Source organism: Rhineura floridana, chromosome 1 (genome assembly GCF_030035675.1).
Source record: "Rhineura floridana isolate rRhiFlo1 chromosome 1, rRhiFlo1.hap2, whole genome shotgun sequence".
Taxonomy (NCBI): Eukaryota; Metazoa; Chordata; class Lepidosauria; order Squamata; family Rhineuridae; genus Rhineura; species Rhineura floridana.
The window spans coordinates 145,899,470-145,915,220 of record NC_084480.1 but is presented as its reverse complement, the minus strand read 5'-3'; the positions used below and the strand labels follow the sequence as shown (position 1 = coordinate 145,915,220).

Sequence of the window (15,751 nt, the reverse complement as noted above, 5' to 3'; positions counted from 1 at the left end):
GAAATTAAGCAGGTTTGGCCCCATAAACTGAGATGAGAGATTATATGGGAACTGCAGCATATTAGCCACTATGAGCTTCAAATAAGTATTTCCCCCCTTAAAATCACTCATTGTCTGTTTAGTTTGCAGCAATTATATATACTTGGAATCTGCTGCCGTTTGGAAGAACTGGGATGCTTTATTGTGGGATGAATGCTGCTCATGCATGCACTTTTTTTGCAGGGTCCACAAAATATCATCAGCATCAAAATGCCAGCTAATATTCCCTCCCCCATTTAATCTAGATTTACCCTTTCCTCAGAAAATCCAATACATTTAAATGTTTTTAAAACCCTGTTGCCTACAACCTGTTAGCAGTCTCTGAGAGACCCAAGTCCCCATCGGGAAGCACCGTTTCCAGTTATTACTGTACAAGGCAGTTGAGTGAATGATCATAACTCCTGCCTGCCCTCTGCGCATGGTAGATGTATGTAAGTGATTATTGCGTGAAGAGGGCTGGTTATCACCTGCGCATCTTCAAGGTCGGTTCCAAAGTTAGCAGCTCTACGTATAAGATACTCTGTAGGGTTTTGTCTTAGGCAAAGGACATTAAAGCATTGACTGATTCACAAAAGAGCATATGATTTCCTTCTTTATGCACGTGTCTCTTCATCCCACAGTCCAGGAGAAGCAAACTTTTGTATGCAAATGTGCGGTGATAAGTGGTTGGAGCCTGCTGAGGGAGGAGGGGGTTGGAAAATAGACCTTTTCTTGTGCTTGCTGTGAGGCAGCTGTGCTCTGGCTGCCAAAAGACCATCTCGGGCGGGGACAGGAAATACACCAGAACCTGATTTTTAGCAGCTAGTTGGAAGGTTTATTATGTTCCTTTATGGCTCTCATTTCCCTGAGGTGTACTGAAAGCAACAAAACACCAAAGGCCAGTGAAATAAATGATTTGGAATAAGGAGGCAAGTATTCATCCCCAACTAAGGGCCCAACAGTGTCTTCAAGTTAATGAGATGGATTTAGTCTTTTGAGGCACCAGGACAAATACAACCCAGAGGAATTACTGTGCTTCCCCTAGCCTTAAGCTCAAGGGGCCTTAAGCATCCCTTTTACAATAAAATAAAATAGCCTAATGGGGATGCTATGGTGTCATCCAAGTGAAGAGGCCACCATCTTTTGTGTGACTAGATTGCTTGCTAAGTGGCACTGCAGGGCACTTGTTTTTAGAACTAGAACAGGTTCTAGAACTAGGTAATGCACCTTAAGAGCGAGTGGCTACTAGTTACAGGAATTTGTGACCCAGCTGGTCTGGGTTTACTCTTTTCTTAATTTTCACACTCACTAAAAGTAATTCTCTTTGGATGTAAGAGTAAAGTGGGCCTTTAATTTTAATTCAGAAAAGAATGTACGCCTCACGTGTCAATATCCTGGGATATTCAAACACTGGTGTATTGACTAAGAAGTAGGGGGCTGGGAAGTCCTTCATTCAAATATTACCTCTGCCATGAATTTGCTAGCTGGCTTTAGATAATGCTTGTTATTTCTATGCCTCAGAAACGTCCTCACCTAGGCAATACAGTACTGGCCTACCTTACAGGCCTGGGTCGCCATAAGTCGTAATCGACTTGAAGGCACATAACAACACAACAACAACGAGATAACATTAAGCATTTTGAGTGTATGTATAACACTCAGAACACCCTGAATATTGTTCTCTTCAGGAACACATATACAAAAGAACCCTCAAAACCTGAACAATATAAATGCTTATTATTAACAGCAATCTTTAAAAAAAAATGTTTTCAGAAAGTATTCATGTTTAGCTAGAGCAGCGTTACCCAACCTTTTTCGACCCAATGCCCCTTTGCAAAATCTTTTTGTGTCCAACGCCTCCCTCAGATTAAGTATAGGCCAATGCTTCCTATTCTTCAATTAAAATATGAGTAATGCATAAAAGGTATTTTCAATTATTATTACTGATCGTTTTTATCATGCCTTTTTATTGCACTTAGATTACACATTGAATTCTTAGTATGATTTATTAATATACATACATAGTTATAGAAAAGTAAATAAAATGAGATGGCACTCATCCTTTGGAAGAATGCGCCCTCCACCAATACACCCAGCTTATCAAACACTCTCTTGTGATTGGTTCCAACATCCCTCAAGACAGCATCGGAACATTACCTAGTGCCGGGGCGTGGCTAATATCCCCATTCCTCTATATGACACTGGCTGCTATTCAGAATTTCTTTACTAAAGAGCACACACTATTTATAGTGTTATTTCCATGAATTGAGACTATTAAATACATTCCAACTGGGGACAAAACAGTTTAAAAATTAATGATTTGTGTATTAAATAAGATTAAACTTAAATGCTTCAACTGTCGCATCAGATCGCCAAATGTCAATGCCCCCCTAATGAACCCAAATGCCCCCCTAAAGTTTGTAGTCATGCCAACACCCCCCTGAAAGGCTGTAATGCCTCCCAGGGGGGCACTACCACCCACGCTGGGAATCGCTGAGCCAGAGTATAAATAATAGGGGCCATCAGAGATGAGTGCAGAGCAGTGTCTAAACAGAAAGTCACACTTTCACCTTATCCCCCCAACAGTATTCCAAGGATATGAATGCTACTGTGACCCAATTTTCTACACCTGCCCTCACATAGATATCAATCTGACATGCTTAAATGGGTTCAGATGAATCTGTGGCACTTTGCCAAGCATTGATTTTGGCCTCCCTCAGCGCTGTAATCTAACAAAGATCACTTCTGTGATGCATACAGCCTCCACAATTGCAAAGCTACTGAGTGGTATGCGGTCACAATGTAATACTGCATTAACTGGTTTATTGTTGCAGTACAGATTGCATTAAGCGATAGTTCCTGCTGCAGTTTTGGCGAGCTTTAAGCAGGAAAGAAGGAGACAGTTCCTTAGGAGAAAAGGGGAGCAGGCAGAAGTCCAATTTTTCCAGTTTCAGGATAGCTGTGTTTCCTGTTTCTTTATAATCATAGGTGTAATGATGATAGGAACCCTTGTGTTTGAGTTTTTAATACGTAATTTTTGTGACCTTAACTCTGAAAGCAAATTATGTCCCTGAAAGGGAAAACATTATGCATGTGGAGGGAAATTTGATCAAGAAAACTTTCAAACATAGTCCAAAACTGTCTTTTGGAGCGGGGTTTGATTTACAGAGGGGCCTTAACCCCTGATGGCCCCTGTACCTACTGCTTTCACATATATGAGCAGGTTTTCAGCCTTCTTCAGTGCTGTCAGATTTGCAATTTAGGGGGTAACTATAGATTTTGGCAATGCAGGAAAAAATTAAAACAGAGATGATGCAAACATGTTGTGGAGCAGCTGGAACCAACTTTCATCAACCTGATATCCTCCACATGTTGTGGACTATAACTCACATCAACCCCTGTTTTGGACTACAACTCCCATCAGCCCACACCAGCTGGCTGGGGCTGATGGGTGTTGTAGTCCAAAACATCTGGAGGGCACCAGGTTAGTGAAGGCTGCTCCAGCTGCTCTCTTCCTTCTGGAACTAGCTTTGCATCCCCCCCAAAAAAGCCTATCACTGAACATCCTGGTCAGGGCTGGGCTGGGACCAATGTCTGGGCTTGACTGATCTTCCAAAAGACCTAGATAGGAAGCAAAGCAACAGTGAAGGAAGTTGACACAAACGGGAAGAAAGGAGATGAAATCAACCCTCTCCCAGTTCCCACTAGCTGTTCTCTTCCCTCTGGAGCTGAAGGGCCGTAGCTCAGTGGTAGAGCATCTGCTTTGTATGCAGAAGGTCCCAGGATCAATTCCTGGCATCTCCAGATAGGACTGGGAATGTCTAAAACCTAGAGAGCCGTTGCTAGTCAGTTTGGATGATACTCAGGTAGATGAAACCATGTTTTGAATCGGTAAAAGGCAGCTTGTGTCCTAGGACACAGGAGCATCTTGAACAGACAAATCTTAGCTCTTGGACAGCGGGACAGATTCATATGGGAGCAGGCAGTCCTTTGGAAATTCTTACCCTAGGCTCTACATGAGCGTCCCATCTCATTCAAAATTCACAATGACAATAACATATTTGTTGTTATGTGCCTTCAAGTCGATTACGACTTATGGCGACCCTATGATTCAGTAACCTTCAATAGCATCTGTTATAAACCACCCTATTCAGATCTTGTAAGTTCAGGTCTGTGGCTTCCTTTATGGAATCAATCCATCTCTTGTTTGGCCTTCCTCTTTTTCTACTTCCTTCTGTTTTTCCAAGCATTATTATCTTTTCTAATGAATCATGTCTTCTCATTATGTGTCCATAGTATGATAACCTCATTTTCATCATTTTAGCTTCTAATGATAGTTCTGGTTTAATTTGTTCTAACATATATAATATATAGATAACATATAAGATATATATATAATATAAATACCAAAGGATGTGGTCATGGCGACTATGGTGGCAATGCCTCCAGCAGTGATGGTCTATGTTGCCCTAGGAACCTGCCATATACAAAGTCAGACCAATTGGTTCATCTAGCTCAGTACTTTCTAAACTGACTAGCAGTGAATTTTCAGGGTTTGGGGCAAGGGACATTCCCAGCCCTACCTGGTGATGCCGGGGATTGAACCTGGGACCTTCTGCGTATCCAATGGATGCTCTGCCACTGAGCTTCAGCTCTTCCTAGTATCGGAGAGGATAGATATAGTCAGCCATATAAGCCCCTTTCATACATTTTCAATCATGTAGAATCTACATAAATGAAATAGAACTATGGAGGTGGGATTGTGCTCTCAGTGGCATGCACAGAGCCCACATGTATACAAGTGGTGCATGTATGCACAGACTATCCCCATGCAATCTGCTATCCTGCACACAGAGCCAATCAACGCATGAAGGTCAGGGCTGGAGCCTGTCAATGCAGCCTTGATTCTTAGATTGCTTCTACACAGCTAGGACATCTGAAAACACTGAGGGTGATGGCAAAAATGACAGAAGAGGCATATGCCCTCCAACATTTTCATAAAGGAAAGGTAGGAACACTTGTGTATTTGATGTCAGATACCTCAGTCCCTTGCCAAATAACACTGTCCATGTGCCTCACTGATGGCGGCAAAAGCCTAAGATGGCTAACCTGCTGGAAATTACCCTGCCCCATTTCCTTTCTTTCAAACAAAACTGAAATGTAATCTGTGATGGGTCTGGGGCTCTTACAGATGACCCGTTTATTGAACATTTCAGTCGGAATCCAGGCCTGGGTTTGGTATGGAAACTAATGACCTGTGTCGGGAGAGAGAGAGTGGAAGTGTGACTGTGTTGATCCTCCTTGATATTTCAGCAGCTTTCAATACCATCGATCATGGTATCCTTCTGGGGCAACTGACCAAGTTGGATATTGTGGGCGTCACATTGCGGTGGTTCCATTTTTACTTGGATGGCTGTCTCCAGAAGGTGGTTCTTGGGGGTCAGCTTCATGAGCTGTCCAGTATGGGGTCCTGCAGGGGTCGGTTCTGTCCTCCATGTTGTTTAACATTTACATGAAACCCCTGAATGGGGTCATACAGAGTTTTGGAGTGTTTGTCATCAGTTTGCTCTATTTCTCATTTTCATCTTCTGCAGGTGAGGCAGTGGATGTGCTGAATCAGTGCTTGGCTGCGATAATGGACTGGATGAGGGCCAATAAACTGAAGCTCAATTCAGACAAGACTGAGATGCTGTTGGTGGATGGTTCCTCTGACCAGCTGAGTGTTGTGTGGCCTACTCTAGATGGGGTCACACTCCCTCTGAAGGAGCAGATTCATAGTTTGGGGGTTTTCCTGGATCCACTGCTGTCACTTGAAGCACAGGTGGCCTCAGTGGCACAGAGTGCCTTCCATCAGCTTAGGCTGGTGGCCCAACTGTGACCCTATCTGGACAGGGATAACCTGGCTACAGTAATCTATGCTCTGGTAACCTCAAGGTTGGATTATTGCAATGCGCTTTATGTGGGGCTGCCTTTGAAAATGGTTCGGAAGTTTCAGTTAGTGCAGAATGCAGCTGCCCGACTGTTGATGGGTTCAAGGTCAACAGAGCATATAACACCTATCTTGTTCCAATTGCATTGGCTGCCCATATGCTTCTGAGCCCAATTAAAAGTGCTGGCTTTGACCTCTGTATGGCTCAGGACCCCAATATCTTTTGGAATGCCTCTCCTACTAGGAACCTACCTGGACCGTTAAATCTTCCTCTGAGGACCTTCTCCAGGTCCCCCCTTTGAGGGAAGTTTGGAGGGTGGTGACAAGGGAGAGGGCCTTTTCAGTTGTGGCTCCCCATCTGTGGAATATGCTCCCCAGTGAGGTCTGCCTGGTGCCATCATTGACATCTTTTCAGTGCCAGGTAAAGAAGTACCTCTCCTCCAAGGCATTTGATAGATTGAGATGATGTTTTGTTTTTAATGTGCTGCCAAACCTTCTTGTGGCTGTGAGGGGATGGTATTGCTATTGTTTTGTTGTTGTTTGTTGTTATGTTTTTATTGTGTGTTTTATTTGTGTTGTTTTAACATTGTGTAAGTTACTTGTGGACCTTCAGGTATCAAATGACTACTACTACTACTACTACTACTACTACTACTACTACTAATAATAATAATAATAATAGTAATAGTAATAGTAATAATCATAATATGCTTCCACAAAGCTTACAACATCCACTCTTTACTGAGTATTTGTTCTGCTTGTCTGCAGGAAAGTTATACAACAATTAGCATTTTTCCTGATTTGTCTGCTTGGAGATTCTATGACTTCCCACCAATCAATCGTCATTCCACATTTTTCAGTGTGTTTTCCCCATCATTTTTCTTGCAGCAAAAAGTCCATTTTTTAAAAAAAGTGGATGTTGCACCAGAGCACTTTACTCCATGTTATTTGCATAAACCTGACTTTTCAGTATATGAGTCCCCCCTACAAAATAGTGACCGTCTGGAGGTGACCCTGGTTATACCCAAAGAATACCTGCAACTTAGTCACAAATGGAGATTAGCTCTAGGCACACCTGGCTAGGAGTAAGTCCCATTGAACTCTCTGGGAATTACTTCTGACTTGACAGTGACACGCATAGAATTGCTCCAGAGGCAAATTCTTAAAACACACCCCCTTCAAAGATGAAATAGGGACGGGGATTAGGAAACAGGGTCTAGATGGTAAATACGGATAATTGGACCATCATGTATGAAGTAAAAATTAGGAGTGGGTTCCAGAGCTACAAGTTCTGAGACAGAAATGGTTGAAGGCCTGTGCTCTTGAGACATCTCCTCAAATCATTCACAGAATTAAAATCTGGTTTTGCTCACAAAGTTTATCACAAAGTTTATGACTTTTGCTCTGGTAACAGTGTCTGCATGCATCCCTGCTCTTTGCCAATGAAAGTGATTAGGTAACAACTGGAGTTTTGTTAACTAGGGCATGGTTTTCATATGGTAGCCTTGCTTAAGAGTGAAACTCGAATCCTCAAATTGCTCTGCTCCTGTAAGTGCCTCTTTTGTTGGACTTGTCCCAATGGCATGTGTTTAAAGAAATAAAGAAATGCAGAGAGAGTTTGGTCTCTAAAAACAGCAAAACAACCAGCCATTAAATTTTAAGACTGCTCGGACACTGTCAGTGGGTTAAGGAGTATCCTAGCCACAGTAGATTGTGATCTTCCAAGCTACAAGCCAGATCAGTAGCCAACTTCTTGTTCATACTGAGATGGTTGCGGTTGCAAACGCCCCTCAGTCGACACAATTGCTTGTGCGTATATTGGGAAAGCTGCTTTCATGAATATCCTGTGAGACAGTGAAGTGCAAGAGACAGAACTAGCCCCACCATGCCTTTTCACTCCACAGCACTTTTCTTTAGCAAGACCAACACAGAAAACCTACAAAATAAGATTGTTTATTTTGAAAAAGGAAGGTTCTCTGTCAGACTATATCAAGATGCTGTTTGAGCACCAACCCTTTTCCCATTATGCAAAGGGGTGAGCTACTGATTCCCAAGTCAGATGGGCAGTATCTGTCCACCAGTCCTGCTAATAAACTTCACAGGGTTTTCCTCTCTGGTCAGAGATAAAAGTTTGGGTTAGCCCTGCACCCCTACTGGGCCAATAGCAGCTTCATGTACAGTCATTGAGCAGGTAGTTTGGGGCAGTGTTTTACTATGAATGCGTCCCATCAGCACAAGGATTACTGCAAGCACAACAGGACTTTCCTCACTCTCTCCTTTCCCACGCATGCGCTCTCCATCCTCCCAGAATCTGCTCTGGTGGGTTGGGGGAGCTCCTAGAATAACAAAGAAAAATAAACACAGGCATAACAATACAATATAAAAATACAATATAGTTCAAGGAGGTGCTGTGGGGGAAGGGGGAAAGTCCCATTGTGCTAGTCAGTGGTGGCTGGTGCCTACTGGGATTGGTGGGGCGGAAGGCAGGGAGCCCAACAGTAGGTGGAGCCAGAGCCAATGACAGACAGACCCAACTCATTCTAGTTTTGTTCCCCATCCTCCTCCCTGCTGAATTCTCACAGGACAACACTGAGTCCGAGTGGGAGGAAGCTGACAGGCACTGCCACTCCCTGGCCTGGCTGTACGAAGGCAGGCAGGTAGGGGCTGGTTGAGCGTGGACTGAGGTTGGTAGGGCACCACCCCGTTTGACCTAATGAACCGGCCTCCACTGGTGCTAGTGGTGTTCCTTGCACTGATGGGACCCTGACTCAGTGCTACATTGAATACAACCCAGTGTGTCTTTCCTGTGGACTGCAAAGTTTGCCTGCCCATTTTGGCAAACCAAGCTCCTATCAGAGGCACAGGAGGAGGCCAAGCAGATTTTTTTCTGGGCAGCTATCAGGTTAATGAGCTGGGATCAAGCACCTAACGCAAACAGTATACGCTTGATCCACTTCCCCGTAGGAACTCCTGGTCAGTCTCACAGTAGTTTTTGAGGGTTTCCCCCCCTGAGCTTTGGCTTACGTTTCAGGCTTATAGGCTCACCATGCCAGGTTTAACCTCTATCTGTAATATATGATGCTGTTTTGAAATGTCTTATTATTTTTATTGTTTGGAGCCACCCTGGGGGAGGAAGGATGGGTTATAAATATGAAATGTAATAAATAAATACTCATAATTGTGCACACTGAGTACACATTGGGGAGAACAGGTGAGATGAATCACAACCACTGACTACGACTTTTCCCTGCTGGGCCAAAAACGCCCACCCATGTACAAACCGGGTCATTTTGTGGCTCATGATCACTCTCTCCAAGGGCGAGTCTGTGTGGGGAGGAAGATTTGGGAGTCTCCCACACAGTGATGATACCAAAGGGCAGCAAGAGGTAGTGGGTACAAGCCCAAAATATATCCTGCTAGGCTGCTGCTTCCATTTGCTCCCCCAGATAGCACTGGCAAAATCTTTGCTCCCCTAATAAATGGTCTCTGCTACACCAAACTGGTTTTTTTGGAGTTGCCCCTGAAAAAGCAACTTGGGGGGGCAATTTTGAGTTGGAAAACAAAGGCCAGAGGGGTAGTTTCTCCTTTCTTGCCCTTCTTCCACTCAGGCACAACTTGTCCAGGCAGGTTTGGAGCTGACAAAAGAAAAGCAAAGGAAAGAATTGTACCTATAGTTCTGAAAGCACCCTTGTTAAGTATTTGTGCATCACAACTGGATCTTTCACAGAGTTCCTACGAACAATTTATTATCATCCTTCAGTGAAGAATGACTAACCGAGCTTTCAGGGTAATTCATTTAGCTTTATTAATTACACAGCAAGCAACAGGAATGGCTGATGGTACTCACATCATGATTCAACCAAGCACAGACAAGTCATTGAATTAGTTTCTGATATTTATTTAAACTGACCAGGAAGGAGTGTAGAACTTTTATACAGAAACAATATATTTCTGATATTTGGTGGTGCTTAGTGCCCTTGAATCTTGATCCTGTATTAAAAAGCAGCAACACCAACAAAATTCATCTGACTTCAGAGTAAGTGTAGTAAAAGTATGTACAGTTATTTATTTATTTATTTATTGCTTGATTTATATCCTACTCTTCCTCCCAGAAGAAGCCCATTTGCTCCTCTTATCACGGACCTACAGAGCCGATCAGATTTGACTATGTGACGAGGTTAGAAAAGGAGACGATTCCTCACTCTGAAACGGTGGACATGGGCAGGGAAGGATGTGCCTCTATAGTCAAGGCAATTAGGCCAGGGCTCTTCCTTTGTCACTTGCGCTGTGGTGGTTTCATTATCCACCCTCACCACACAGCATGAAAAAGTGGGAACATTGGCCTGTTCATCTCAGTGAAATGAAGATTATGGGTAGAAACACTGTTCTGTGGTTCCAGTGTGTCTCCACCTCTCTCTTCTGAAAATGGGGCACACGACGCCAGTCAAACCAGCCCCTTACTGTAAAACCTGGTGGGAGCAGCTCGAGTGCTTTTTTAAAAAGAAATCCAGCTTCAAAGAGATTTTGCAACTGATTGGCAGATCAACCCGCTCCCTCTCCAGGTGTGGTTAATGGAAACACTTGGGGGTGACTAGTGCGTTCACAGCCACAGTGACACAAGGACAGGCATGAAACTGCCGCAGCACAGGGCAGCAAGGCAGGTAGCATTAGTCTGGTTACCTCAGCAATAGTGAATATCATCGAATGAATAAAATAATACTTTCAAATCCCTCCCCACATTTCCCTTTTTGAGGGGTGCAAAATTCAGTTCCCTGTGTGGGTAGGGATACCCCTGCCCTGTGGGATATCAGCAAGCATTTTACAGTAATGTTTACTCTGATTCTTACAAGCATTCATCTTGGGGATGGTGGTGAAGCTGCAACTTCTCGTGGAGGGCCCCTCTAGACTAGAGGGTTTTTTTTGCAGGTGCGCTCTATGATTGATGCAGTAGTAGTAGTAGTAGTAGTAATATAATAAAACACATAATTAAAAACAAATAAAACAACCTAAACAACATCACAGAAAATAGGGTGGGTCCTAAAAATATCCATCTCAGATGTCGAAGGCCAGGGCAAACGTCCGAGGGTGTTGGAACTACCAAAAGGGCCCCCTCTGGTGATCTCAACATCTGAGAGGGTCTATAGGGAAGGAAGCGGTTTTTCAGACATTTGTGACCTAAGTCATTTAGGGCTTTAAACATTAATGTGAGCACCTTGAATTGGGCCCAGAAACAAACTGGCAACTAATGTAGCTGTTTTAAAATGGGGTTATACGAGTTCTAAAGGGAATCCCCGCCAGTAATTTGGCTGCTGCATTTTGGACCAGCTGAAGTTTCCAAATCGTCTTCAAGGGCAGCCCCATGTAGAGTGCATTGCAATAAATCAGTCTGGAAGTTACCAGAGCATGGAGTGCTGTGGCCAAGTCTTCTCTGTCCAAAAGGGCTTGAAGCTGGCAAACCAGCCAGAGCTGGAAAAAAGGCATTGCTAGCCACTGAGGCCACCTGAACCTCCGCTGACAGTGTTGGATCAAGGAGTGCCCCCAGGCTGTAGACCTGCTCCTTCAAGGAAAGAGCAAGCCCATCTAGAATGGACCATCTTCCCACCTCCTGGACATGAGAACTCTAGACACATAACACCTCTGTCTTTTCAGAATTCAGCCTTAATTTATTGGCCCACATTCAGTCCATCACTGCCTCCAAGCACTGGTTCAACACCTCCACTGCTTCTCCTGATTCAAATGGAACAGAGAGTTGGGTGCCAGCTGCATGTTGATGGCACCTCACTCCAAATCTCCTGATGATAGCTTCCGGTGGCTTCATATAGATGCTAAATAGCATGGGGGATGGAACCCTGCGGAATGCCACATGATAATTCCCATGGGGCTGAACAGTAGCCTCCCATAACTACTTTTTGGAAGCAGCTCTGGTGGTATGAGAGGAACCGATGAAGAACAGTGCCCCCAACCCCCACCTCCTCAAGATGTTCCAAAAGGATACCATGGTCAAAAGCCACTAAGAGGTCAAGAAGAATGAGCAGGGTTGCATTCCTTCTATCTATCTCCCAACAAATCTCCTCAGCCAGAGCAACCAAGGCAGTTTCAGTGCCATGGCCAGACCCGAAGCCAGACTGGAACAGACCCAAATAATCAGTTTCCTCCAAGCATGCTTGAAGCTAGACCACCACCATCTTCTCAAGCACCTTGCCCAAAAAGGGGATATTTGCTACTGAATGATAGTTGTGAAACACTTCTGGGTCCAGGGACGTCTCCCTAAGGAAGGGACACACCACCTTCTTCTTCAAGGCAGATGGTACCTTCCCTTCCTTGAGCAAAGCATTAATCACTCCCTGGACCCATCCAGTTAGTCTCCTATAGTGAGTTCTCAGTAGCCAGAATGGGCAAGGGTCAAGGGGGCAGGTGGTGGGCTGCATTTCTTCAAGCAGCTTGTCCGCATCCTCAGGCTGCAGTAGTTGAAGCTGATCCAATACGGGCGGAACAGTCAGTGCTCTGGACACCTCTGTTGGACTTGCTCTAACTGTGCCATCCAACTCTGTTCAAATTTGATTGATTTTGTCCCTAAAGTACCATGCAAAATTGTTACAGCAGACTTCTGAAGGTGTCAGAGCAAGGCTTTCTTGGTGAGATGACAAAAGCCATTCACCACTCGGAAAAGCTCTGCTGGCTGGCTGCTTGCAGATGCAACGGTGGCAGAGAAGCAGGCTTTCTTCGCCGCCGCCACTGCCACATGGTAGGCACAATAGTGCAGCCTTACCCATGTTTGGTCAGGTTTGGACCAAGATTTGCACCACCTGCACTCCAGCCACCAACCCTCCCATTTCATTGCACAGATCACTGGAATACCAGGGCCAGAGCAGTGTAGTGGTTAGAATGTTGGACTATGACCTGGGAGACCAGGGTTCAAATTGCCACACAGCCATGAAGCTCACTGGGTGACCTTGGGCCTGTCACTACCTCTCGGCCTCAGAGGAAGGCAATGGTAAACCCCCTCTGAATACCACTTACCATGAAAACCCTATTCATAGGGTCACCATAAGTCGGAATCGACTTGAAGGCAGTCCATTTCCCATTTTCAAATCAAATCAAATTTTATTACAATCAACAGACCATTGTACCAAGGTGATCTATGTGCTCCACAGTGACGGCGGGGGCACTTGGGAGCGATCATGTCGATGGTTCTATGCATCTTACCATTCTACAGTGAGACAAGAGTCTTGAGAGGAGCCCTGGATCTATACTGCATCATTCTGCTTTATTAGTTGTTCTGTGATGCTCCCCCTGTGCTATTGCATGATTGCCATCTGGAGGGCTACTCTTGCACTATAGTGCAACCAAAGCAGGATAGAAATTAAATCAGAACATTAGTGGTATAAAAAGTTACAGGATTTCAACAAGGTTATAGAACATGTACCAATTGGAAATGAAGCTGTATGTCCGCCCTGAAACTTTGGCAGGCACAAGCAGTATTGAAAGTGGGATTGCGTATAATTGCCCTGATGCAATCACGAACACAAATCATCATGAATGTGAAATGAAAAGGATGACTGGAGGGGCCCAGAGTCTTTGGAGGTAGCACATAAGAACAAACAGGGAGCGATGCTGGGGAGTTCTTGACCAGTTCCTTCCTTGTGGAATGGTTTTGTCAGGACTCTTGGACTTGAACCAGCATATTCATGGGCTGATTTATCAGGGACTGTGTGGGCTGTGGTTTCAGGGCTCTTTTAGGCAAAGAACAGGTTTGCAACAGTGGCAGGGCTGGGGCTAAGCATGACTGGGCCCTTGGGCACCAGCTTGCCGTGGGCCTGTAGTGCCATAGCCCAACAGCCCCCTTGATACAGGTGGCATGGGGCTAATGAACCTGCCCGTGCCCCCCACCTACCTCTCATGTCACGTGAACGATGTGCACACGTAGTGCACACTGCTGCACAGCATTCACACTTGGCCTTTCCAAACCCTTTGCAGCAACCTAAGACGTCTTTGTTAATGACTGAGGTAATGTATGTCAAATGATTTGGACATTCAGAAAGAGTTCTATAAATACTAAGAATTGCTATCTGTTACAGGGCACTTGCCTCCTCTAGGATGCACACCTTCATGTGGTGAGGGGGGGTTGAGTGTGTTGAAGAAGCTGAGACCAATGCCGTCAGGAGTCTAGAGCAAGAGGCTAGACTCCTAGCAGGGGCACCCATGGCGGAATGGTCAAAGTTGAGACACCAGACTAAGATGCATCCAAACTCGGAGGAAGGCAATGGTAAACCACCTCTGAATACCACAAAAACCCTATGAACAGAGTATCCAAAATGCAACACGAGATAGTGCTGGAAGATGAGACCCCCAGGTCAGATGGCACTCAGCAAGCTACTGAGGAAGAACACAGACAAGAATAAGTAGTGCTGTGACTAATGACACAACCAGGGCAAAGCCGAAAGGAAGCCCAAAGGCTGAAGCGCACAGATGCGAAAGGACAGTCCAGAGTTGTACGATGTACACAGTAGGAACGTGGAATGTGAGAAGCATGAACCAGGGAAAGTTAGAAATTGTCAAGCAAGAAATCATTACAAAACTTGGTGTGAGTGAATTAAAATGGACTGGAATGGGACATTTTCAATCAGGCAACTACAAAATATTTTATGCAGGAAATGAGAAATTAAGATGAAATGGGGTTACTTTAATAGTGAGAAGTGATATAGCAAAAGCAATCAGGAGCTATAATGCAAGGTCTGAGCGAATGATATAAATGAGATTAAACGGGAAACCTATTAACATAACCATCATTCAAGTTTACGCTCCAACGGCAAACACAGAAGAAGAGGAACTGGAGAGATTTTACGCAGAAGTACAGGAAGAAACTGATCACACACAAAAACAAAATGTTCTGATAATCATGGGGGGCTGGAATGCAAATGTAGGGAGCAGAGAAAAACTAGGAATTGTGGGGAAATGGGCCTTAGGAGGCTAGAATAGGATAGAAATAGGATAGAAATGAAGCAGGAGAAAGACTTACTGAATTCTGTGAAGCCAATAATTTGTTTTCTGCAAACACATTTTTTGAGCAAGCGAAAAGACAACTGTACACGTGGAAATCACCAAATGGTCAATATAGGAACCAAATTGATTATATAATTGGTAGCAGGATGGAGAAGTTCCATACTTTCTGTGAAAACAAGACCAGGAGCAGACTGTGGTACAGATCACAAACTGGTAATATCGAAAATCAGAGTAAAGCTAAAGAAGAAGAACAAAGCAATCATAATGCCAAAATACAATTTAAATAACATCACAGAAGAATATAAAGATCAAATAACGGACAGATTTGAGGCTTTAAACTCAGTTGATCGAGAACCAGAACTATGGATTGAAGTCAGAGATATTATCAGGGAAGAATGCAAGAAGACAATACCTCTAGTTAAAAAGAGAGAAAGACCTCAAGGGATGACTGATGAAACTCTTAAAATGATTACAGAAAGAAGGAAAGCAAAAGCAAAAGGAGATAGAAACACGGTTAGAACCCTAAATGCAATAATGCAGCGACTAGTATGCAGGGACAAAGAGAACTATTACAATAGTTATTGTATAGAAATAGAAGAGGACAACAAAAAAGGTAGAACAAGTGCCCTATTCCAAAAGATTAGAAAAATTAAATTAAAGCGAAATTTAAACCAAGATTAGGGGAACACACTGACTGACTGAGATGAAATAAAAGGAAGATGGAAGCAATACAATGAAGAACTCTATAAAAGAGATGCAAGAATGACAGATTCATTCACGGAGGAACTGTATGATGAAGAC

The 15,751-nt window shown here is 44.0% G+C and overlaps 1 non-coding gene across 1 annotated transcript; it reads left to right on the top strand.

Annotated features, from left to right (window-relative positions):
• The first annotated feature begins 3,753 nt into the window (after nt 1-3,753).
• Nucleotides 3,754-3,822, top strand: TRNAT-UGU (transfer RNA threonine (anticodon UGU)). Its single transcript has one exon. It is a non-coding gene; the product is annotated as a tRNA-Thr (tRNA).
• The last annotated feature ends 11,929 nt before the right edge of the window (nt 3,823-15,751 follow it).